Source organism: Eptesicus fuscus, chromosome 13, assembly GCF_027574615.1.
Source record: "Eptesicus fuscus isolate TK198812 chromosome 13, DD_ASM_mEF_20220401, whole genome shotgun sequence".
NCBI classification, from domain to species: Eukaryota; Metazoa; Chordata; class Mammalia; order Chiroptera; family Vespertilionidae; genus Eptesicus; species Eptesicus fuscus.
The window spans coordinates 48,676,939-48,702,523 of NC_072485.1; the positions used below are offsets into that span (position 1 = coordinate 48,676,939).

The 25,585-nt window shown below is 46.8% G+C and overlaps 1 long non-coding RNA gene across 1 annotated transcript; it reads left to right on the forward strand.

Moving 5' to 3' along the window:
- The first annotated feature begins 4,319 nt into the window (after positions 1-4,319).
- Positions 4,320-19,869, forward strand: LOC129151284 (uncharacterized). The gene is made up of 3 exons (XR_008558013.1): positions 4,320-4,815; positions 16,609-16,732; positions 19,847-19,869. It is a non-coding gene; the product is annotated as an uncharacterized LOC129151284 (long non-coding RNA).
- The last annotated feature ends 5,716 nt before the right edge of the window (positions 19,870-25,585 follow it).

Here is a 25,585-nt window from a genome sequence, read left to right on the forward strand (position 1 = left end):
TGCCCGTTTAGGCCCGATCCCACCAACTGCCCATTTAGGCCTGATCCCAACATCCCTTGAGGGCTCCCATTTTGGAGAGGGTACAGGCTGGGCTGAGGGACAACCCCCCTCCGTGCACGAATTTCGTGCACCGGGCCTCTAGTATGCATATAAGTTCTTTGGTTGATCTCTTCCTGCTCCCCTCAACCTTCCCTCTGAGATTCATCAGTCTGTCCATGTTTCTATGTCTCTGGATCTATTTTGTTCATTTTATTTTGTTCATTAGATTCCACATATGAGTGAGGTCATGTGAGACTTGTCTTTTGCTGACTGGCTTATTTCACTTAGTCAAACTAGTTTCCATGTGCACTTTTGTGGGCAGCTCAGTGCCCCACCATATGCTGTATTTTCCTCTGTAACTGGGAATCCAGATAAGGCTCAAAGGTATTTTCAGACATGTCTATGGGGGCTGGTTTCCCATCACCTTAGAATAAAGTGCTCACAGCGACCTATGAGGTGCTGGGCTATCCACCTTCCACTGCCTCTAAGCTCATCCCCAACACCGTGACATAAAGTACCTCATCTCTTGGCGATGCAGTCGGTCCAGGGCCAACCAGTTTCCCTGACAGTTTTCTCTGGCTTTGGAGAGCCAGCTCTGAGGACAGTGACTCAAGTCTGCCAGAGTCATTTTCCTACCACACAGAGAACATCAGCTCGTAGAATAAAATCATCACCTGGGTGGAAGCCAGGCTGAGAAAAAGAGGGAGAGGCAGCGTCTTACTGGCTCCTTTTGAGCCCTGGTTCTGGCTAAGCCTGTCAGTTTCACTCCGGGTTTGTGAGGTCATGATATCCAATAAAGCCCCTTTTGTTGTGGCTAATTTGAGCTAGATTTGTCACTTAGGACCCAAATGTATTGACCAACCCCAGGTCAGTTCCCTCTCCTCTGCAAACCACAGGGCCCGAGAGCCCAGCCTAGGTACAGCTGCAGGAAAAAACTGGGAGAGTTGGAGAATCTTCTCCCAGAGCCCTTCTCCCTCCTCCCCCCGCCCCCCAGTGCGCCTGTGCACTGGAGGCAGCAGCTTTGGGCTGGTACTTCAGCTCAAAGTGTCTTGCACATTTAGTACCTGCTGCCCTGCCCTTTCTGTAGCCAGCTCTAAATTCTCAAGAGAAAAGATATGGAGCATTGTTGTAACCTCATCCCAGGTGAAAACTTAGGGTTTAAGACAAAATGTCTACTTGAGAGGAATCAGGGGCTAGTCTAGCACGTGGGGCTCCATGAGTCTGTTTCTGCATCGAGAGCAGGGGTCTCCCAGTAGGACAGTGGGAGATGTTAACATAAGCCAGAACTCAGAGGGATGCAGAAAGCTGAGGTCCAAGAGGCCAGGGATTAAGTGTTTAATTTGATGAGGCCAGAAGAAATGTCAAAACTGGGCATAGACTCAGAAACCTGGGAAGCAGGGAGACTGGCAGGCCCAGAGGCCCAGAGGCCCAGAGGAAGTGAAGGGCTCAAGGACCGTCACCTGGAATAGGTACAGTCTGCTGTTAACTTTCACCGAACCTCAAAGGTGCAACGGGTGGGGCACCGTCCCTGGGTGGTTGATGTCTATGGGAACCAACAGCTTCTTTCCTAGTCTTGCCTTTACATACAGGTGGGCAAGAGTAGGTTTACAGTTGTGATTACACAGAGTTCATTCTTGTATATTATTAATTATTATATTTTTTATTTGTATTACAACTGTGAACCTACTTTTGCCTATCCAAGTAGTTGTTTTTTTGCTTTCTCTAAGCCAGTGGTCGGCAAACTGCGGCTCACGAGCCACATGTAGCCGCTCTGTTGATTAATGAGTTTGCCGACCACTGACCTAGATTCTCAATTCCAATAATTATAGGCTGTTGTTGTTCCTTGTGATTAAGCCCCTATCCCAGTGGTCGGCAAACTCAGTCAACAGAGTGGCAAACCGCAGCTCGAGAGCCGCAGTTTGCCGACCACTGCTCTAAGCTAACGAGAGATAATAATTATTAGAATTTTTTTTTTCTGAAGAGAAGTCAGATCTGAATTTATCCATCTTTGTTCATTTTCCCCTTGTTTCCTCCATGGCAACCAACATGCCTCTGATTCTATACTTCCTTCAAGGAGACACTTTCAAGGACTTTCACTTCTCTCACCCCAGGGAATGCTGAGACCTCAGCAGGGACCTAGGACTATGGAGGTCTAGCCCCTCCCCTTTCCAGATGTGCGACCCTCTGTGGGCAGTTTACGTCATTTTTAAGGACCTCCCAGCTCTGCTATTCTGGAATTATGTAAGTCTGTCTTCCTTACAGATCAACCACCGGCACCCCACCCAGAAATGCCATTCTGAATTCTCACTGGTGAGTAGGTGTCTGCCCACAGACCCTGTTTCCTGGATGCCACGGGCAATTTGGGAGCTATATTTTTAAAGTCACCACAGATGGAAGACTAAACTGAATTGAGACTTGTTTGAAGTGCTGCTTTTAGCATTTTAGCCCCGTCTCTTTATCCCTCATTGCATTCGGCTTTGTGGATGGCTGCCCAGATAGCCCCCCGAGCATCCTGATGGCCCAACACAGTCTCCTGGAGGAGAGCCTGGGTTACTGCGGGCTCTGTGCCCCTCCTGCTTGCTCTGCACCCCTCCTGCCTGCTCTGTGCCCCTCCTGCCTACCACCCCACAATTCTTATTCCAGGCCATTGCAGGGCTATTGAAATCCCATATGATCAGTGTTATGGCCTCTTTAACAGCCTGTTATCTGCATAAACATGGGCAGATTTGCTTTTTCATTGTGCCCTGGAGGTCTATAACAGCTTCTAGTAACTTCCCTACCAGATCGGTCTGTAACCTTAATCTAACTTCTTGGCTCTGTTGGGTTCATTTTCATAGGTCATCTTTTTATCCACACAGTAATGCTCTTCTGCCTCTGTATTGCTATTTTCCTCGCTTGGAAACAACCTCTTTTCACATAATATCCCCAGAATTGAGACCATTTATAGCTCTAAGAAAATTGACCCTGGCTGTTCCAGGGGCTGGTCTTTCCTTGGGGCAGCCTGGCAGTGGGCAGAGCCTCAGGCTGGCCGATGGTGAGTCAGGAGTCAGGCCATGAAGCAGGCATGGGCCGGGGTGCAGCCTGGGAGTCAGGATAGATGGAGTCAAGGCAGAGAACTGCAATTCCAGTCCCAGGAGTTGAATAGGGGAAGTCACAGGTGGTGGTTGAATCCAGAAGTTGGGGGACTGAAACCCAGGGCAGCTGAGCCTGATCAGCAAAGGAGACAGACTTGCTGTCTGGGAGCCCAGGTGACATGACAGTCCAGGGCCCAGACAGACTTCAGTTGTGGATCCTGCATGAAATTCTGGAGCCAGTCCATCTAGGCTTAAATTCTGGCCATGCCCTTACAGTTGAATGAATTGGAGGAAATTATTTAACTTATCTATGCCTCAGTTTCCCCATCTGTAAGTTGGGTGACTATAATATTAACTTCCTCATGGGGTTAAGCGAGTTAAAACTTGTAAAGTTCTTGGAAGTGGTACTTGGCCCATAGTAATATCAGATTCAGCTATTGCCTTTAATTTTTAAAATAAATGAAAAAAACTTGATCATTTTGCATGTAGAGAATTCTACCCCAAGGCTATGTTACAGGCTCTGATCAGCTTCTGATGCTGCTTGGGGGTCTATCTCCAACCCAGGGAAGGTTTGGCCTTGGTTAGCATGGCATTCCAGTCCCAGTTCTTGCTGTCTCCCTATGTTTATTGGTTGGATAATTGGACAGCTATCCATCTCTATTTTGAATTGGAAAATAAACACAGTGTATTTCTTTATTTTTATAAATACACTAGAGGCCTGGTGCACAAAATTTGTGCACTCGGGGATGGGGGTGGTCCCTCAGCCTTCCTGCACCCTCTCACAGTCTGGGAGCACTGGGAGGATGGGGAGCAGGTCTAAGCCAGACATCCTTAGTGTTGTCACAGAAGCAGGAGAGGCTCCCGCCACTGCCACTGTGCTCGCCAGCCATGAGCCCAGCTCAGGGCTTCTGACTGAGCGGCCCTCCCCCTGTGGGAGCACACTGACCACCAGAGGGCAGCTCCTGCATGGTGGTCAATGCGCGTCATAGTGACCGGTCGTTTGGTTGCTTAGGCTTTTATATATATAGATTTTCATTGATTTCAGAGAGGAAGGAGAGATAGAAACATCAATGATGAGAGAGAATCATTGATTGCCTGCCTCCTGCATGCCCCCTACTGGGGATGGAGACTGCAACTCGGGCATGTGCCCTGACTGGGAATTGAAACGTGACCTCCTGGTTCAAAGGTCGATGCTCAACCCACACGGGCTGGGCAAACACAGTATATTTCTGAAATAACCGGAGTGTGGGCTTTGGCATTAGTCAGTCCTGGTTTCAAATCCCCATTCTTCTATTCACTTGTCACATGACATTTGGCATGTTTTAACCTATTTGAGTCTTGGTTTTCTTCCTCATCTACACAATGAAGGTGCTGACATCACTCACAGAATGAATTCGAGGTTCAAGATAAGGTGTGTAAAGCACACGACTCAACTCTTTTTCTCTTCTTTTCCTCCAAAGAATCCCTGTGCCAGCTGGGGCTGCAGTCTGATCTGGTAGTTAGTTCCACTGGAAGGGGACCCACTTCTAAGCTCACTCCCATAGGTGCTGGCAGGATTCGGTTCCTCAAGGGCTGGTGGACCAAGGGCAATCAGCTGGCTGCTGGCTGGAGGCACCCTCAGGGCCTTGCAGGTCCGTCTCTCCATATGGCAGCTTAGGACACAGCAGCTGGCTCCCCGCAGAGCAAGAGAGAGCAACAGAGGGTGAGCAAGATGGAAGCCACAGTCCTTTTGTAACCTAACATCAGAAGTGACATCCCACAACTATTCATTAGCAACTGGCACTCAATGTGAGGGGTTACATAGGGGTGTGTAGATACCAGGAAGTGGGGGTCACTGAGGCCGTCTTGGAGGCTGCCTCCCTTACTCTGAAACTGCCTCTCCTCCACATCCCCAACCCTTCTCCCCTCTTCAAGGGCACCATTAACCACAACCTCTGAGTCATTTTTCATTTTATCATCTTCCCACTCTCCACCAGCACCAAACCCCATATCCATCGAGGTTGTCCATCTTTGAGCAAGACACCTTAATAGAGGCTCTTAATATAGTAATTCCTATTTTCCACTTGAAGATTTCTCCTCCCCTCCACACCCCCACCCGTAGTCCTCTAAGGTTTCCATTTCTTTTAACAGAGAAGGGACAGCTGGCCCTTCCTTCCATCCATCCTCCAAAAATTGTAGTAGCCAAACTCTGTCTTAAGCCGGTGTTTTACTGTAGGATATTTGAAATCATCCTTTATCTTGTATTTGGAAACCTTCTAATTTCAGTAAATCACCTTTGGCATGGCTCAGATGGGAGGTATGTTTGCTTCTGTGAGGATGGATTAGCCCTGCCATTTACGCCAAAGCCAAGACACATCTGTTTAGGGTTTACTGATTTCTTCTGTCAGGGCTTCAGTAACAGTTAGGTTGAAAAGGAAAGAGTGAAGAGATGCTGAGATGGGAAAGCTGATAGCAAAGCGGGACCAGCCCTGAGAGGAGGCAGAGAACTGTGAGCAATTAGTCTTGGTGCTCAACTATCCATGCCACAACCCTAAATCCAAGCCAGGGGTCAGAGTTCAAAAGAGGTTAGAAGAAGCAGCAGTAAAAACTCTGGAGACTTACTGAAGTATTGAGCGGTAGGCACTAGTATTAATGGAAACTTGAGGCTTAGAGAGGTATAGCAGTTTGCTCAGGGTTACACAGCCCTGAAGTTGTACCATATCCCCAAATCCCCTTTCTTCAGTCTGGGTCCAGAGCCCTGGTCCTGGGAGGGGGAATCAGACAAGTCCAAGCCCTTCATTGCACAGGTGTGAAAACAAACCCAGCAAGGAAAGGGACTTGCCCAAGGTCACACAGCAAGGCAACGGCCCAGAGTTCTCTTATATATGCTACACTATTTCCACTACGATGTATGGCTTTTCACTTTAAGAGACTGCATCCAATCCAACCACCTTTCCTGAGCTCCTGCCCCTGCCCCTGGTCTTATTTCAGTGCCCCCAGCCTTCCCATCACCATGGATACCGTCTGTGTTGTTTTCTCCCTTGAACTCCATGCTTTGGAAAATCCTATCTACCATGTACTCTTTGCTTGCAGATAATAATTGTACTTTCACAGTTTTATTCATTAAAACCAGCTATAACTGCCAATCAGAGCTTCTGATCCATAAGAAATTTCACAGTTGGTATAAATATTGAGTTGATATAAATTGAAGCTTATAGCTTTTGTGGAGGGGGGGTTCTGGTTACGGAAAACATGTATGGTTTCCACAAGTAGCTTAACATTTTTGCAAATAGCACATAGAGATCTATGACTGCTGCTACTGTGGAAGTCACACAGGGCCCTCAGGCCCCACCCTAAACACGAAGCCCCCTGAGCTCCCTGCTACAGGGGCCTAAAGGCAACAGCTCCTCCAGCCCCAAACCCTCTTTCCTGGGCTCCAGGTGCCCATGGGAGCCTTGTGGACAGGACTGGATGCTTTATCACTTAGGGGAGACCCGGCAGGGCTCTCTCCCTTAGGACCCCACTTTCATGGCTCACCTTTCCACCATCACAGTTCTATTCTTTTGACGAAGCAAATACCCTTGTGAAGGCGGGCAGGTGGGCACAATTGGAGCTATGATTAGCAATTTACTCCTCATTATCAGCTAAGCCCTTTGTAGAGTTTCCCAACAGCTCCTTAAGCCAGACAATCTGCTGATCTGGCGTCTCAGCAAAGCCTCTGGGAGGTAGTGAGGGCCCATGGTGCCTGGGAAGGTTCCCAGTCCTCCAAGTCCTGTGTCTGTGGGCAGGATGTATCCAGGCCTAACAAACGGGTGGGCAACCAGGTCAGCTGCTGGCACCCCACTCAGCACACCCTCCCCAGCCCAGACATGCTGACGTCACAGAGCTGCCTCCACTGGAGGGTCAGGGCCTGAGTGTGAGGTGGAGACACTGGGCTTTCGGAAACCACACCCGCTTACTCTTCATGGGTTGGCCACAGGAGGCACAGTTTTGGGGTCTCAAGGCAGCCTAAGGGTTTATCCAGATTGCCTCCAAGATGCTGTTGGCAGGAGTGTAGGCCTGGGGCTGTGCCCATACAAGGGGCAGAAAGGTGATCTCCATAGGGATTGGAGAGAGAGAGGTGCCCAGGGAGCTGGGCTCTGTCTCCCCCACAGTCCCGTGTGCTGAGGCCCTCTCCCTGCCCAGCGCTCCGCAGACTTCCTACTGCTCTCCCCAGAGCCACCCACACTCTCCTCGGGTCTTCACAATGGACCTGGGCATCATGAGGAGGGTGACCTTGCAGGAGGGAGGCCATGGCCCACAGAGCTGATTTCTCATTCTCCAGGGAAGAGTGAGATGAAACTGGCCACGATCCTGCTCCAAGGGACCCTCTGGGAGGGATTACACATGCCTATGCTAGAAGCCAGATTGGTTTTATTTTCTAACAAAAAAAGTATATGGCAGGTAAACTTTGCCTTCTTGGGTAAATATATCTATTATATAAATGTATATTTAACAATATATGTGCATTTAATCTTTATGGAAGGAATCATGAAAGATGTGCATACTTTTAAAAAAATTTAAAACACTATAAAGGTTTTAATTTAATGAGAGGGACTGGGAAACCTAACTGAAGATTCAGGTTAAGAAAGCTGGTGGAATTGTTTTGAGATGAGTTGTTGTAAGTCCATCAAAAGGTAAGTAATGAGTTGAAAAATCCTCATCTTTTAACAAATACCACAGAAAAGCACAAGTTTATTTCTAGATAGTCTGATCTGGGATGCCCAAGTGTTTAATATAAGGTAGCATATTATAAGAGGAAAACATAAATCACTAAAAAATAATAGTCATAAATATGACAAACCCTATAGGAAAAAGGCTGATCCAAACCGAATCGTCTAGGAGCCTTCAAAGTGACTTAATTCATGCATTTTCCAGCAATTCTAAATGAGGCCAGGCTCCTGCAGCCCAGACCTGGTTTTAAGGATATACCAACACCTGAATCCTGTGCATTTACACCTCCGATTGTTTGGGTTTCTTCCAGGCCTGAAGGCAATACTTCAAATGTCTCTTTGACTTCTTAAGCCATCCTGATTTCCAGAAGCTCAAGCAACACATCCCTTTTCATGCCTAGAACCGAAATTGGCTTCAACAGATTCTTTTTTCTTTTCTGTCAACTCCTAAAATACTGCTCCAGGGCAAGCAGTGAGCCTGTGCCATCCTGCAAATCGATCTGTGGGGCCAAGGGCAAGGTGGGAGATGCAGGAGGAAGGGTCACCTTTGACCTTGGAGGAGGACTGCTTTTAGTGTTGGCGTTAGGAAACAGTGGGGCTTCAAAGGACTCCAAAGAAAGGAATCTCAGGTCTTTAGCTCTAAAGCTTCTGACAATTCAAGAGGCAGCATTAAAGTTGGTAAAATAGGTCAATAAGGGCCTTTCTTCTCTTAAAACCTCAAAATTGCCCTAGTTGGTTTGGCTCAGCGAATAGAGCATCCGACTTCGGACTGAAGGGTCCCGGGTTTGATTCCAATCAAGGGCACATGCCTGGGTTGTGGGCTCCATCTCCAGTAGAGGGCATGCAGGAGGCAGCCGATCAGTGATTCTCTCTCATCATTGATGTTTCTATCCCTCCTTCCCTCTTCCTTCCTCTCTGAAATTAAGAAAAAAAACAAAAAAAACCCTCAAAATTGTTTCTTAAACTTCTCCATGTTAAATCCTACTGGCTGTAGGAGGTGTTCTCAGGTGACTCCCACAAATAGCTCAAACCTATTCTTTCCCTAATAACTTTGTGTGTGTGCGTGCGTGTGTGCGTGCGTGTGTGTGTGTGTGTGTGTGTATGAATTTGTACTGACTGACAGCAGTCTTGCTGCCCTGACCACAGCTGATTGGACCAGGGTCCAGGTATTGGACAAGAGGGAAGCCACCGCCCTCTTGGCATGAAACGGGGTATTGGCATGAAACCCCTCAATGGTGCTCCATCAGTATGGCCAATGGGAATGCTGTTTATTAGATAGTGATGAATCAACTTAATCAAACCTTCAGTTTGGGAAAGAGTAAATGCAAGGTATACACAACAGAGTGGCATTTAGTTGAATTCAAATTGTACCCCAAAAGATAATGAACTAAGGTTTCAGTTCTCTGGGAGAGGCCAGAGTGCTTATAGAGATGGGATGATGGCCCCCATGGTTTCTGACTGCGGTAACAAATTAGCACCAACTTGGCGGCTTAAAACAATATACGGTATTTATTCTCTGACAGTTTGGGAGTTCAGAAGTCTAAAATCAAAATGTAGGTGGGGCTGTGTTGCTCCCAGAGGCTTCAGTAGAGAATCCATTTCCCTGGATTATTTTTTAGCTTCTAGCCCTGCCTGCATTCCCTTAGCTTGTAACCTGTTCCCCGAATCACTCCAATCTCTTGTTTCTGTTGTCTCATCTCCTACACTGTCTTTGACCCTCCTGCCTCCCTCTTACAAGCACTCTTGTGATTACATTGGGCCCACCTAGAGAACCCAGCACAATCACCCCATCTCAAAATCCTTAACTTATTCACATCTGCAGTCCAGAGGGGCCATCAGGAGAGAGCTTGGGGGTCAACAGAGGTGGGGCACAGACCCTCACCCCCCCAACTTTGCAGAGGCCTGAACCCTCACCCCTTCTGAGGGAGGTCTCCTGCCCCTATGGCTGCTTTGCTTCCCATGCCCAGCTCAAATCGGGACCCAGGCAACAGACAGAGACTTGGTCGACAGCAGCTGCCCTCTCACTGCAACAAGACTTGTTTGAGTTGTCTTGTACCCATGGTGTGGGGAAGTGGGTTTTTGATATCTAAATCCAGCCTAATACCAGGAATGCTGAGGGCCTACTCAAGAAGGCAAATAATCCTTTTCACTAATATTTACAGGGTAAAATAAGATTGTTGTTAGAGTATTAAATTTGACAGTAAAATAGTAGTCAAGTTTTCAGACTAATTTAAATTGGCTAATTGAAAGAAGTGAATATTCTAGAAAAATTAATTGTACTAGACAAAAAGCTGTTCCTAAAGTGTTAACTAAAATTTTTATTGGTAGTTCATCACATGGTAAAATTGCGTAACATGTAATGAACCTAAAGCAGTCATATTTTAGTGCAAAAAATTAAAATTTAAAAGCTATCAAGACTACATTATAAAATTTCCAAAAGCCTCCTAATACTTAAATCAAAAAAGGGGGGATAGTAGAAGAATATCATGTAAGGAAAAATATCCTGTAAGTAAATTGCAGTCCCTTTTTCCATATAAAGTAAACATGTTAATAGGTTCCCGGGATTAGGATGTGGACACCTTTGGGGGCCATTATTCAGGCTACCACACCGGCTTTGCTATGTATTCTTTTCCACGCATCTGCACTGCTGATGGTAATCATCTATACAATTCTATGTTATTTGGACTTCAATGTTTGCCCTACTCACATCCTCCTGAAGGGACAGTGCAAATTTCACATGGCTCCACCCTCCTTGGCATGACAATAGTTGCTGAATAGCTGATCTGTTTTCTGGTTAATGTCCCATTGACTTGCCTCCTACCAGCCAGTGATTGATTCAGTTCTAAAGAATTTGGATGAAATTACACAGGGACTGTAGCCAGTAGATGGTAGTTTCTTTAGACTAAAAGTGATCTAGAGTCAGGATTGGTGGTGGCCATGGAGGGCCAAGTACAATATGTATAAGCAGAGGAAGCCAGTTGAACAAGAATCAAGTGGAAACGGAATTAGAGAGGCCACAGGGCCTCAGTGAGACTGAGCTGTTCTCAGGTCTAGACCCTGCGGGGCCTGGCTGTGCCTCCTATTCTGTCTGTTTAGTCTAAGTTTCCTCTGTGTCACTGCAACAAACCGTATCTCTGTTCCTCAGCCAGTTGGAGTGACATTTGATTTGTTGCAACACAAACAGCTCCAAATAGAATAGTCTTTTTTTCCCCTTGACTCTTTAGAAAGGTGACTTACACAACCCCTGAAACCACAGATCCTGTGTTTGGAAGGGGCTGTCGAAAATGTCAAGAAAAATGATGAGGAAAAGATGGATTATTTCTCCTCGTGGTCTCCTGATGTCTGTGCCCTGGCGGGCCTCCCTCCCCACAGTTAGAACAAGGTTGCAGACCCAGGTTCTCCAACCCTGAGCAGCACCAGGTTCTCCTGCCAGACCAGGGGCTCCTCTTGTTCCCCACCAATAGGTGTGAGTGAGAAACCCGCCCCTCACACTCCTTGCACTTTCTACCTGTCTGAGGTAGAAGGCTTCAGAAATCACCTGGGAATCCTGGAGCTATGGAGGAATGCCTTGCTTTTTGTTCAGCGGCATGCATTTGTGCAACAAAGTATTAATGGGGTCTCGTGCCTTAGCTGTCAGGGAAAAAATGAAGAGGGCCTGAAACTGCTTAGGAGCCAGCTGGTGATTTAATTTTTCCTAATTTTCCTACCTCTGGGGGAAATTGCAAGATTAACTGAAAGCCAGACCTCTCAATTCTGAAGCAGTAGGTGGGTGGTTGCCCCGGGAATGCAGTTCCATGGATTCCGCTGGGAGGTCTCAGGCGCTGTGTCCTGTGTTCAGGGCCACCTGGGGGTCCCGAAGCAGGGGTTCCCTCCCCCTGCTGCTCTGCCACAGGATCCAGGGCACATCCCAGGGGAATCCTGCCTGGGCATTGCTTCTGAGAGCAGCTCTGCTGTCAGGTCACACTGCCAGAGGCTGCTCTTCAGTGCCATTTCCCTCCCCCCCGTGGCTGTTTCTACTGACTGTGGAGCTGGTATTGTTTTACTTTAATTCTTGGGGGATGCCAGACAGGACCTGGGTGTGCAGACAGGAACCCAAGGTGCAATACATTGGTTTCCTAAGACCTGAGCATAGAGCTAAGAGTTCTGCCGTTGGCACTGTAGCCCGAGATGGGGTTTGGTTCGCAGCATTTCCCAAGCTTGTTTGGTTTTGGAATATGTTGGAGCACCAATTAACACCTCCCTCTAATAGTAGTGTTCAGTGGAACGCATTTAGGGAAGTGTTATTCTAGTGTAAGATTTATCACGTTGTATTGCAATGATTTATTTGCATGCCTGCCTTCCTCTCCAGGCAGTGATTTCCTAAAGGGCGAGAAATGCATCTTATTCATCTCTTTATCCCCAGGACCTAGCACAGTGCTTCTTCATAGAGCTGGTCCCCTAAATAGCTCTTTCCAAGGTCACCAACAACCTTCATCTCTGTTCTCAGGAACATTTCAAATTCCCAGGAATATTTTGCTTCATTGGGCACTTCTTCCTACTTCCAACACTGTCTTCTCTTGGCTCCTGTGACCCCTACACTTTCCTGGTTTTCTTCCACAACACCAGCACCTCCATTGAGGTCCCCTTACTGAATCTTTCTCCCTACCTGTTATCTAAATAGGAAAGTTCCCAGGCCCATCCTTGGACAGTTTCTCTGCTCCAGCTACCTTCTTTCCCCAGGTGATCCCAAGGCATAAAACACTTCCTATAAGCCAATGATTATCATGCTTAGATCTCTAGATGTGACCTTTCTCTTGAGCCCTAGACTCATATCTAGCTGCCTCGAAATCTCCTGTTAGATGTCAATATTTAACAAGTCCAAACTTTTGCTTTTACTCAGCAAACCTGTTTATCTTCTGGTCCTTCCTGTATTAGTAAATAGCACCCACAGCCACTCAGCTGCTCATATCCAAACTCTTAAGAGTTATCTCCTCTCTTTTCCTTCTCTTTCAGTCCACCAGGATGTCCAACCAGTATCACCTCTGTGATGTTTAGATTATAGCTTAGCAAGTGTTCACTTCCCTCCCCACTCTCTCTAGCGTATACTCCCCCCTCCCCGCCCCCACTGGTAATTGGACTTGGTTAGGTGACTTGCTTTGGCCATTGGGATGTTAGCAAATGTGTCCAGAGCTGAGACTGTAATTGTGTTGGAAAAGTGTGGGCTGGCACTTACATCCTGTGTCAGTTATCAATATACTAGTGTTCCCGTTGCAGGAAGAATCCTGCAATAGGGTTTCCTGCTGCACTCTACCCCACCCTGCCTGCTCTCCTCCCTTCTCCCCCACCCCACCTTCTCCGCCAGCCCACCTGCTTTTCTCCCTTCTCCGCCAGCCCACCTGCTCTCCTTCCTTCTCCCCCGGCCCTGCCTCCGCTCCTCCCTTCTCCTCCCCCCAGCTTGCTTGCTTCTCCGCAGCTTTGCTCCCTTCTGCAGCTCTTGGCTTCTTTCTACGCTGTCTTGGTATGCAAATTAGCCGCCATCTTGGTTGGGATAATTTGCATACTCATCCTGATTGGTTGGTGGGCGTGGCTTGGCTGGTGGTTGTGGCTTGGGCATAGCGAAGGTGCGGTCAATTTGCATATTTGTCTATTATTAGGTAGGACTAGAGGCCTAGTGCACGAAATTCATGCACGGAGGGGGGCTGTCCCTCAGCCCAGCCTGTAGCCTCTCCAATCTGGGACCCCTGGAGGGATGTCCGACTGCCCTCTCACAATCCAGGACTGCTGGCTCCCAACTGCTTGCCTGCCTGCCTTCTTGATTGCCCCTAACCACTTCTGCCTGCCAGCCTGATCACCCCCTAACCACTCCGCTGCCAGCCTGTTTGCCCCCAACTTCCCTCCTCTGCCGACCTGGTCACCCCTAACTGCCCTCTCCTGCAGGGTTGATCATCTCCAACTGCCCTCCCTTGCAGGCCTGGTCCCTCTCAACTGCTCTCCCTTGCAGGCCTGGTCCTTCTCAATTGCCCTCCCTTGCAGGCCAGGTGCCTCCCAACTGCCCTCTCCTGCTGGCCATCTTGTGTCCACATGGGGGCAGGATCTTTGACCACATGGGGAAGCTATATTGTGTGTTGCAGTGATGATCAATCTGCATATTACTCTTTTATTAGATAGGATAGAGGCCTGGTACAGGGGTGGGGGCCAACTGGTTTGCCCTGAAGGGTGTCCCGGATCAGGGTGGGGGTTCCCTTGGGGTATGGGGCGGCCTGAGCGAGGGGCCTGTGGTGGTTTGCAGGCCAGCCACGCCCCCTGGCAACCCAAGGGGAGGCCCTGGTATCTGGGATTTATTTTCTTTCTACAATTGAAACTTTGTAGCCTGGAGCGGAGCCAAGCCTGGGGCTCCCTCCGAGGCTGGCAGCCATTAGTGTTGGGGTTATAACTGAAACTTTGTTGCCTTAAGCGGGTGGGCCCGGCCAGGGTGTTCGGAAAGCTTTGCTTCCCCTGTTGCTGGTGGCAACCCTGGCCTTCTCTCTCAAGCTCCATTCTGATGCCATTTCTGTTTGAATTTATTTACCTTCTATAATTGAAACTTTGTAGCTTGAGTGGAGGCTTAGGCCTGCAACGGCTGGCGGAAAGCTTGTTTCCCTCTGTTGCCTGGGAAACCTTGCTCTCTGTGGCTTTAGCCATCTTGGATGGGTTAATTTGCATACTCACTCTGATTGGATGGTGGGTGTGGCTTGTGGGCGTGGCTTGTGGGTGTGTTGGAGGTATGGTCAATTTGCATATTTGTCTATTATTAGGTAGGATTACCTGTCAGCTTCAAATTCACTGTTTGTTGCCTGAACTATGGAGAAAAATAAGAGCCCTTTACAATCCTTTTCCTTTGCCAGCTGGCATGATGTTAAGCTTTGTCAGTAAAGGGCACTGGATGTGCCTGACTCCCAGATGTGCACACCTGCCCGCCAGCCTGCAGTGCCCTGCTCCCAGATGGGTACCTGCTTGCCTAACGAAGGAGCTGCTCTGGCCTAGGAACCCAGGGAACTTGTCTGCCATCCTATATCTCTGGGACTAGTTTCAGAGCCTCATAATTAATCTTCTTTTTTCCATTCTTGCTACTCTGCAGAATATCTTTCTTTCTTTTTTATTGAACTTATTTGGGGTGACATTGGTTAATAAAATTATATGGGTTTTAGGTGTACAATTCTATAACACATCATCCGTATATTGTACTGTGTTCACCACCCTTCAGTATATCTTGATCCCAACTGATTAATTATGCTTCAGTTATTATACATGAAGTTTTAATATGCAGCAGGTTCTGTTTCAGACTAATTTATTTTATTGTAGCATATTGATCCATCTATTTATTTTATTTTGTGCCCTTACACAATATATAAATTATATCTTTCTTATTTATTTTTAACTTTCACTTTCTTGATTTTGAGAGAGAAGGAGGGAGAGAGAAACATCAATTAGTGCTCCACCCATCCATGTATTCATTGGCTGATTCTTGTATGTGTCCTGATTGGGGATCCATCCTGTAACCTTGATGTATTGGGATGACACTCTAACCAATGGAGACACCTGACCAGGGCTTATAATATCATTTAAAGTATCAGCTACTCCTTACTGTTCACTCTTCCAGGTAAGTTTTAGAATTATTTTGGCATGTTCCAACCCCTTCCCTCCCAGTATTACAAATTCTTTTGGAAAAATTAACATTTTTAGATTATTGAATTTTTTCATCTAAGAGCTTGGCATATCTATATTTAGTTATCTTCTTTTATGGCCTCAATAAAGCATTCTGACTTTTATTACATAGGCCTGTACTTTATTTGTTAAGATTAGTTGTAGGCCTTATAGTCAGAGAAATGCAAATTAAAATCATAATGAGATATTATCTCACACCTGTCAGAATGACCATCATCAGTAAATCCACAAATGGCAAATGTTGGTGAGGATGTGAAGAACAGGAACCCTCATGCACTGTCGGTGGGAATGCAGATTGGTGCAGCCACTGTGAAGGTTTAAAAAATTAAAAATGTAACTGCCTTATGACCCAACAATTCCACTTCTGGGTATTTATCTGAAGAAACCCAAAACATTAATTTGAAAGAGTATTTGTACCCCTATGCTCATTACAGTTTTATTTACAATAGCCAAGATATGAGAGGAACCCAAGTGCCCATCAGTAGATGAGTGAATAAAAATGCTATGGATACAATGGAATGTTACTGGGCCATAAAAAAAGAATGAAATCTTACCATTTGTAATAGTGTGAATCGACCTAAAAGGTATTGTGTTTGATGAAATAAGTCAGACAGAGATTTTAATTACATATGAAATCTAAAGAACAAAATAAATGAGCAGACAAAATTGAAACAGACTCATAGACACAGAGAGAGGACAGATGGTTGCCAGAGGGGAGGGGCATTGGGGACTAGGTGAAAGAGGTGAAGAGATGAAAAACTACAAATTGGCGTTACTAAATAGACATGGGTATATAAAGTACAGCATAGGGTGAAGCATAGTAACCTCCATCTTGTATAAAACTGCTGTTTGAATTCTCTGCTATTGTTAGGTAGTCCCTTGTTCTATAAACTCTGTCATTTTTAGATGGTCTCTTATTCTGTAGAGTAACTGTTCTAGTTTGAATAATAGAAAAAGATAAAAACTTAACTGTCTGACCTTGCAAGGTAGCCATCTAACATAATGGACTAATACTGATAATAATTCCCATATTCTTATGCCAAATGTTTGTTCTTTATGTACCCAAGATTACAAACTGTCTGTAACAATAACTCACACAGAGCCCTTTGTAAAACCTGCAGACAAAGAAGCTCAAAAGGTATAAATACGAAAAACTTCCTGTGTGACTTCACTCAGAGATTTGGAAGAGACACCTCCCTCTGGGCTGCATGCAATAAACGACTCCTAATTAATTGGCTCATTAAGGTGCCTTGTATCTCACTCGCTGATTTACGATACAACAAGGGAATATAGTAAATAATATTGTAATAATTATGTATGGTGCCAGGTGGTACCGGTAATATCAGGGGGAACACTTTTAAAGTATACTAGGGGCCTGGTGCACGAATTCGTGCACGGGTGGGGTCCCTTGGCCTGGCTGGTGATCGAAGCTAATCAGGGCCATCTCACCCAGTCCTGATCGAGGTTGATGGGGGCTGGCCAGCCAGGGAGGGACCCCAGGAAGGCTCCAGGGTGTGCCTGGCCCATCTTGCCCAGTCCTGATCGCCGGACCCCAGCAGCAAGCTAACCTCCCGTTTGGAGCATCTGCCCCCTGGTGGTCAGTGTGTGTCATAGCAACTGGTTGAGTGGTCAACCTGTTGATCGATAGGTTGGACACTTAGCATATTAGGCTTTTATATATATAGATGATTGTCTAACCACTATCCTGCACACCTGAAATGAATATAAAATAATATTGAATGTAAACTGTAATTGAAAAATAACATACCACACACAAAAAAGATTAGTTGTAGGCATTGATATCTTTTGTTGCTATTGTGCATGGGATTCTTTATTTTTCTACTATATCCTTTAAATAATTACTGCTGTTATATTGAGAAGTTATTGGTTTTTGCATATTTATTCTGTAATGAATCATTTTATTGAATTCTCCCTACTAATTCCATGTGTTTTCAATGGATTCTCTTGAGGTTTTGGGGGCATGAAATCTTGTTGACTGTAAATAATGGTTTTTCTCCTCCTTTCCAATAATTTTATCTCTTATGTTTGTATTTTACTATGGCAACCAGAACATTTAGAACTATGTTACATAATACTATTTTGGAAAATTTTTATATTTATATGTAAAAATGAATCTTTTTCTCACTCTACATACAAAATTTAACTCAAAATGAATCACAGACTCAAATGTAAGAGCTAAAACTATAAAATTTTTAGAGGAAAGCATAAGAGAAATAAATTCTTTGTGTCCTCTGACTAGGCATTAATTTTTTAGGTAGGACACATAAAGCATGAATCATAAAAGCAAAAAATTAAACTTTATCAAAATCAAGCTTTTGCTTTTTGAAAGACACCCTTAAGAAAATGAAAATACAAACCACAGGGAGAAAATATTTGCAAAACACAAGTCTGCTGAGGAACTTATATTCAAAACATATACAGAAATATCAGCAATAAGATAAACAACTAAATAAAAAAATAGGTGAACAGTTTGAGCAGACACCACGCCTGCCGCCCCCCCCCCCCCAAAAAAAAAGACATATTGGTGGCAAACAAATAGATGAGAAGATGCTCATCATCATCAGTTATTAGAGAAATAAAAATTAAAACCAAACCAAGATACAGCTGTACGTTTAGTAGGCAGCTAAAATTAAAAGACTGATAATACCAAGTGCTGGTGAGAATGAAGAAGAACTGCAAGCCTCACAGAGCATTGGTGGGAATGCAAAGCAGCACAGCACTTTGGAGAATAGTGTGGCAGTTTCTTATAAAGTTAAATATTTATCTAACGTGACACAGCATTAGATATTTACCCAATAAAAATAAATGTATATGTTTATATGAAAACCTTTATACCAAGTGTTTATAGAAGCTTCATTCATAATAGTCTGAAACTGAAAACGACCCCAATGTCATTGAATGGATAAACAAATGTTGGCATATTTATGCAATGGACTAGTGCTCATGCAACAATATGGATGGATCTCAAAAGCCGTATGCCAAGTGAAAGAAGAAAGCCACCAAAGGCATTATATGACATTGCAGAGAAGGCCAAACCATGGGGACAGAAGTCAGATTAATGGTTGCCAGGACTGGGGAAGGGGAGGGAGTTAACTTTAAGGGAGCTTGAGGGAACTTTTTGGGGTAATGGAAATAGTTTATACATATATTGCATGTATGCTTAAATGACTACATATAATGGCTAAAACCCATCAAATTATACACTTTAAAGTGGTAAATTTTAGTGTATGCAAATTGCACCTCAACACACCTTTTTAAAAAAAGACATGGGTACATAAGCAAAATAATCTACACGAATAAAAGAGAAACATGCAAATTAACCATCACTCTGCTACACCACAGCCAATCAGTAGTGAGTATGCAAATTAGCCCAACCAAGATGGTGGCAGCCATGGAGCTGGAGTGAGCAGGAGGCTTGGGTTGCCCCTGGCAATGGAGGAAGCCAAGCTTCCTGCCTGCCCTGGCCAGCCCTGGCCTCCACTCAAGGCTACAAAGTTTCAATTGTAGAAGATAAATAAATCCCAGATACCTGCTTCCAGGGCCCTGGCCTCCACTCAAGGAGGCACTGAAAAAAAAGAAATAAAAGAAAAAAAGTAGGGTCTGGGAGCCTGGACCAGCCTGAAAATAGCCCTCAGCTCCTCACCTAGGCTGGCCACACTCCCATGGGGTGAGGTTCCCTGCTGGGGGTTTGGCCAGCCTACAAACAGCCATCAGCCCCTCACCCAGGCTGAAAAGGAACCCCAGTGGGGACCCCCACCCTGAAGGGGTGTGGCCAGCCTGAAAACAGCCCTCAGTCCCTCAGCCTGTCAGTGGAGGTCAGTTGGAGGTGATCAGGACAGTGGGGGGGGGGCAGTTTGGAGTGAGCAGGCGAGCAGGGGGGCAGTTGGGGGTGAGCAGGCCAGTGGGGACGTAAGGTGGGGGCGAGCACACTGGCACGGGGGGCAGTGGGGGTGATCAGGCTGGCGGAGGGGGGGCAGTTGGGGGCAAGCAGGCTGGCAGGCAGAGTGGTTAGGGGCAATCAGGCAGGCAGGCAGGCAGGCAGGTGAGCGGTTAGGAGCCAGCAGTCCCAGATTGCGAGAGGGATGTCCGACTGCTGGTTTAGGCCTGATCCCTGTAAACCAGCAGTAGGACATTCTTCGAGGAGTCCCAGATTGGAGAGGGTGCAGGCCGGGCTGAGGGACACCCCCCCCCCCCCCCGTCACCCCTGTATGAATTTCATGCACCGGGCCACTAGTCTATAATAATAATCATCGTGGTCTTGGCTGTAATCCTTGTTTTGCTCTTTGTTCTAATAGGAAGGTTATTATTTATGGATTTTTTTTTTCTTTTTTGCCACAGGTTTGAAGAAAAAAGGAAAAAAGACAGCCCTGGCAAGGTGTTGGCTCAGTTGGTTGGGCATCAACCGGTGTACCATAAGGTTGCCTGTTGGATTCTAGTAAGGACACACACCCAGGTTTCAGACTCCATCTCCAGTAGGGGGCGTGTAGGAGGCAGCCAACCGATGTTTCTCTCTCTCTGATTCCCTTAAAAATTAATACACTATTCTTAAAAAAAAAAAAAAAAGAAAAAGAAAAGAAAAAAAGGCATAGTCTTTTTATGTTAAAGAAATAGCCTTCTGTATCATTAAGATTTCATCACTGCCAATAGCAGAAATTGATTCTGGGTGATTTAAGCAGAAAAGGAATTTATTGACAGCATCCTGGTCAGTGCAGAGACTCACCAGAGGACCAGGCACAAAGGGAGCCAGAGCAGCTTGTGCCAAGCTCAGATCACAAAGCAGAACAGAGGGGACGGCTGCTGTGTCTTAGAACGGGGGAGCCACAGCCAGAAACGCCAGCACTGTGGCCCTTGGAGCCTGGAGGTCGCGGCTGGTGCTATTGTTACATTCTCCTTGCAAACGGATGTTGCTGCTGTTACTGGAACCGCCATAACAAATTCTCTGCTCTCAAAAGAGCTAAAATAAAATAAAATATTTTCCCCTGCTGCCTGTCTTTTTGAGCCACCATCTGAGCCTAGGCCAAGTGTCTCACTGTTGTTGTAAGGGTGGGACCGTGCCCAGAACTGTGAGTGTCTGTTTTCTCCATTTCTATAGTGGGAGGTCACTCTGCCTCCCACCAGAACCCAGAGAGTGGGGACTTCCCCAGCCTAGGGAGGGGGTTCAGCTGTGGAGTGCCCTCCCACCATAAACCCCCACAAATGTCCACTTGTACATCTATTCCTACTATTTTAGAGAATGTCCCCCTTAGGAATCGATGTTGAATCTTCATAAATGATTTTTCTGCTCCTATTCTTATTTGACCCATCGATGTGTTCTGTAAACAGATTTACTCATATTAAAACAGCTTTGCATTCTTTGGGTAAACCCTATTTGGTTTTGGTAAATCATTCTTTTGATATACTGTTGAATTCCATTTGCCGGTGTTTTGTCTAGAATTGTCACCCCGGAATTCAAGTGAGATTGGTCTCGTTTTCGTTTATGCTGTCTCTTTGTCCCCTTCAATGACACTCTGGACTCCGTGCTCCCTGTTTGGGATTGAGCCCTGAAATCTTTTTCCTAAACCACAGCCTTGACGACAGCCCACATGGCTCATCAAGTGTTAGGAAATGGTGGGGATGGACGTAGATGTGATGGAAAAGTCCAGATGCCTGAGGCGCCCCTTAAATTACTCTGAGGGCTGCCCGTGTGCCAGCTGCTCAATTATTTAAGCTTCTCCTATGTGGGCAGAGCTGGAAATGGAGAGGGTAAGAGGAGACCTGAAAGGCCATCTCATCTACCTGTGTTTTATGTCCGGGGAAAGGAAGCCCGGAGGAGGGAAGAGACCCAAAGTATATCCAGGGCTTCCCTGACTCTCTGAGCTTTGCTCTTTCTACTTCTTTCTAGACAGGGCAGCCAAAAGACACAGTCAGACCTCGGGGAAACATTTTCATCAGCAATGGGGGGCAAGCTAAAATTCTCAACACAGTATTCATATGCGACATAGTTAGGCCCTACGCCCCCTCTAGACAGCAGGGCCCCGGGAGATTGCACAGCCTGCCCACCCCTCATTAGTCCTGTCTAAAGGCAAGTCCAAGAAGCATCACACATAGCTCAAGCGTTTGGGGTCAGGCTGCTTGGATTCAAACCCTGTGTCTACCACACAGTAGCTGTGAGACCTGGGGTTCTGAAGCCTCAGTTCCTTTTTGGCAAAATGGGGTGAGAGTGTTCAAGGTTCAACCTGTCCTGGGCTCAGAGCAAGCCCTCAGCTATTTCTACAAGGAGCCACACCTGTGCCACACGGCAAGGAGGCGGCAGAGGTAACTAACACTCAAAGTGATGCATGATTGTGATGCAAACACCCATCTGTGCTCTGTAACGGAGACATGGAAATCCAAACGACACACCTCTGTAACTAGATAGACGTGTTGGGTGCACCTTACTGAGCTGGGCAGCTAATGAGTGTGGGAAAGGCTGTCCTCTGTGGTGGGGTCCCTGCAGCAATGCTGTGGGCTGCACTCTGAGGTCCTCAGGCAGCAGGGAGGTACTAGCAGAGCTGTACAGTGTTCAGGGCACACTGGGGCTGACTTGTGCCTCTCCCCAGAGCTTTCTAGAAATGGGTGGACCATTCATCTGATGTCAGCCACTGGTAGGCCTGCCCAGGATGGTCCAAGCATCTTCTCTTGTCCCCAATTCTCCAACTCCCTATGTGGTGACAGGAAGCCCACATCATACCCCGTGCCCACACCCTCCAGACTTCACCAAAAAGGAGTGTTTTATTTTGAGAAACTGTGCTAGGTTCTCGGGGTGGAGGTGGGGGTCGGTGGTGCAGGGAGGTGGTGGAGTGGAGGGGAGGCGGGGGGGGGGGGGGGCGGGGAAGGGGGGATGGTGAGCAAATAGGCACTGTTTTTACCCTGCAGGAGCTTACGGCCTAGAGCAGAAGGCAGGCGAATCCACGCTGTGCTGTGAAAGGAAGGAAGGAGCAGGGACTGAGACCCAAAGGAGGGCACCCGACCTGACTTGGGAGGGGGTAGGGGGAAGACTCCAGGGAGGCCTCACTGCTTGGATTGATGCGTTATGATGACAACCGACGTCTCTGAGTGCTCACGATGTGCCTGGCAGGGAGTGCTGTCCATGCACCATCTCATTTATTCCTGTCGCTGAGGTACTATGACTGCTTCCTTTTACAGATGAGGAGACTGAGATGCAGGGGACTTTTGTAAATTAAAGTCACACAATTAAAAAAGTGCGGGAGCTGGGGATGTCAAGCCTGACTGCCTGCGGGGACTGCGCAGGTGACCACTAACCACAGCAGATGTTAAGTAGGCAAAAGTGGGGAGATAATGACAGGGGGGAGGGGTGGGAGACGGCACCGAGGGGAGGCCAGGCTGGCTGGAGAGGACTGGCAAAGCGTGAGGCACAGCCAGATGCAAACTGAGGCCTGAGGCCTTGTAGGCGCTTGTAGGCCGCACTAGGAATTTCATTCTTCATCTGCAGCACAATAAATAAGAAGACATGAAGGAATTTAAGGACAAAATACATAATCAGGATTGCATGTTTTTAAAAGACCGTTTTGTTTGCAGAATGGAGAACAGATTGGATGGGGGCAGGTGTGGATGTGAGGAGACTAATTTAGAGGCCACTTCTGGGCCCCCGAGGGGGGATGGTGGCAGCTTGATGGAGGAGACAGTGAGGAAAGAGGGAAGTGGGAGGGAGGACTGGAAAGTTCCCTAAGAGGTGAAACTGACAGTGTTTGCTGTACAGGGCGCTGCAGGAGGGGGAGGTGTCAAGCAGACTCCTCGGGTTCTGCTTGTGCCACTAGAGAGAGTGGGGCCATTCCCTGAGACGGAAGACGTGGGAAGGACACACCTATTCTCTGTGATTGTCCTCACATTTATGTCTGAGACTCACTCTGAGGGCAGTTTTACTTTGAAGAGGTTAAGAGGAGCTGTATGTAAGGGGGTGGTTGATGCCTCTGGGAAATGACAGCATGTCAGGTGCTCTTTCCTGCTACTTATGGGCCTTACACTGTGTCTTGGAGGATGGCACCAGGGCCCACCACCAGCAAAGGAAGAAAAGTGAGGTTCTTGGCAGTCTTTCTGGAGGCAAAGTCTCAGCCCGGCTTTCCAAGTTCACTCTGCGGGAACTCGACACTACCTCCTAGACTTCCACATCTCCCAGAACCCAGGTCCTGCCAGGGGCGCCTGCGTCTGAGGACATGCATATAACAATATGTAGGCGTGAAGAAGTTGGACAGAACATCCCAAGGAAGCCATGTGAAGTTCCATCTCCAGCCACTGGAGCAAAAGCCAGACAGATTCTAGGTCCCAGTCCTAAAGGGTCCTGGGTACCAGGCATCAAGGCTATCTAATTTGTGGGACTCAGTGCAAGATAAAAATGTGGGGTCCCTTGTTCAAATTACTAAGAATGTCAAGACAGCAAGGGCAGAACCTAAAACCAAGCCCCTGGCCTTTCTGGGCGTGGGGCCCAGGGCCCAGGTGACTGCACAGATGGTAGACCCAGCTTTGGGGTGGTGATCAAGTCCAGCCCTCTTACCTGGACCAGACCAGGCGGAAAGAGTCCTGCTGAGCCATTAGGCAGTGCTGCTCCACTCTGCTGTCAATGGGCATCACAGGGGTTTGTTAACATGTAGATTCTAACCCAGGAGGTCTGGGTGGGACTTACTTTCTGCGTTTCTTGGATCCCACTCCCAGGGATGCCTGATGCTGGCTGTCCTCCGCCCCCCCCTTTGAATAGCAAGGTCTCAAGAGACAGCATAGGCCAAGCACACACAGGTGATTAAGACCCGGGCATTGGATTTTCTTTTTATCCATTTTTCAGGCTACCAATCCTGTCTTTAGGGACCTGGCCTTCCAATGGGAGAATACCTGAATGTTTTACTTACCTGTTATTGCAGGAGTCATGCTGGGTTTGAGTCCAAGAGGGAATATTTATATTCGCTAAAGGTGGGGTGTCTGAGTCAAGCCTATTGCTGATAACAATGACAACAACAATAAAATAACATTACCTAGTACTGTGGTCGGCAAACTGCGGCTCGTGAGCCACATGCGGCTCTTTGGCCCCTTGAGTGTGGCTTTTCCACAAAATACCACGGCCTGGGCGAGTCTATTTTGAAGAAATGGTGTTAGAAGAAGTTTAAGTTTAAAAATTTGGCTCTCAAAAGAAATTTCAATCGTTGTACTGTTGATATTTGACTCTGTTGACTAATGAGTTTGCCGACCACTGACCTAGGAGCATATATTCATTGAGAACAAACCACATGCTAGAAACAGAAGTAAGCAGGACTAGGCTTTATAGACATTGTCTGACTTATAACTTTCTTTAGTTGAAAATTATTAATATTAACAGTTAATACACATGTGCCAGGGCCTCCTAACAGTGATTGTATTATATATTAACTTATTTAAAGTCATACACAATTTTTATTATTAATTTTCCTAAATTATCTGGCATAAGACTTTTAACATCCCTGTAGTAGGCACTACTATCATACCCATTTTATAGAGATGAAGGCTGAGACATGTTCACCACTTGCCCATAATCTGTCTGGCTTCAAGTCTGTGCTCTCAAACACTCTCAATTGTGACTAAATTGGAATAGGTTGGATGATGGCTCACACTGAATAATTTACAGGTGAAAAGTCATTTGATCCCTATGAAGCAGTGCTCAGTAAAGAGACTGAGGCCTGGAGATGTCCAGTGACTCATCCAAGTTCATAGCCAGTAAGCGGGAGATGTGAGGACTGGGGAACTTGGGCTCTGTGAGTTCTCCATTGCAGGGACGATGGGATGGGAACGTTTGAGGATGCAGGCATCCAGCTCCCAGTCGGATGAGTTCAGGAGATGGCTCTAGAGAAGGGAGAAGTCCCGGGACTGAGCTGGGTGCCAAAAGCTCCCCAATCCTTTCCAGCAGCAGGTGCTGGGCTCCTGCTTCCCTGGGAGGGGTCAGGGTTGCCCCTTCCTAAGGAACTTCCTCTGCCTTTCTCAGGGTCAGACAGGCAGCAGGGCAACGGGCTGAGAGGGGAGGCTCAGATGTTCGGGTGGAAGATGGACTCCACGTCTCACTGGCAGATTGTCCTCAGT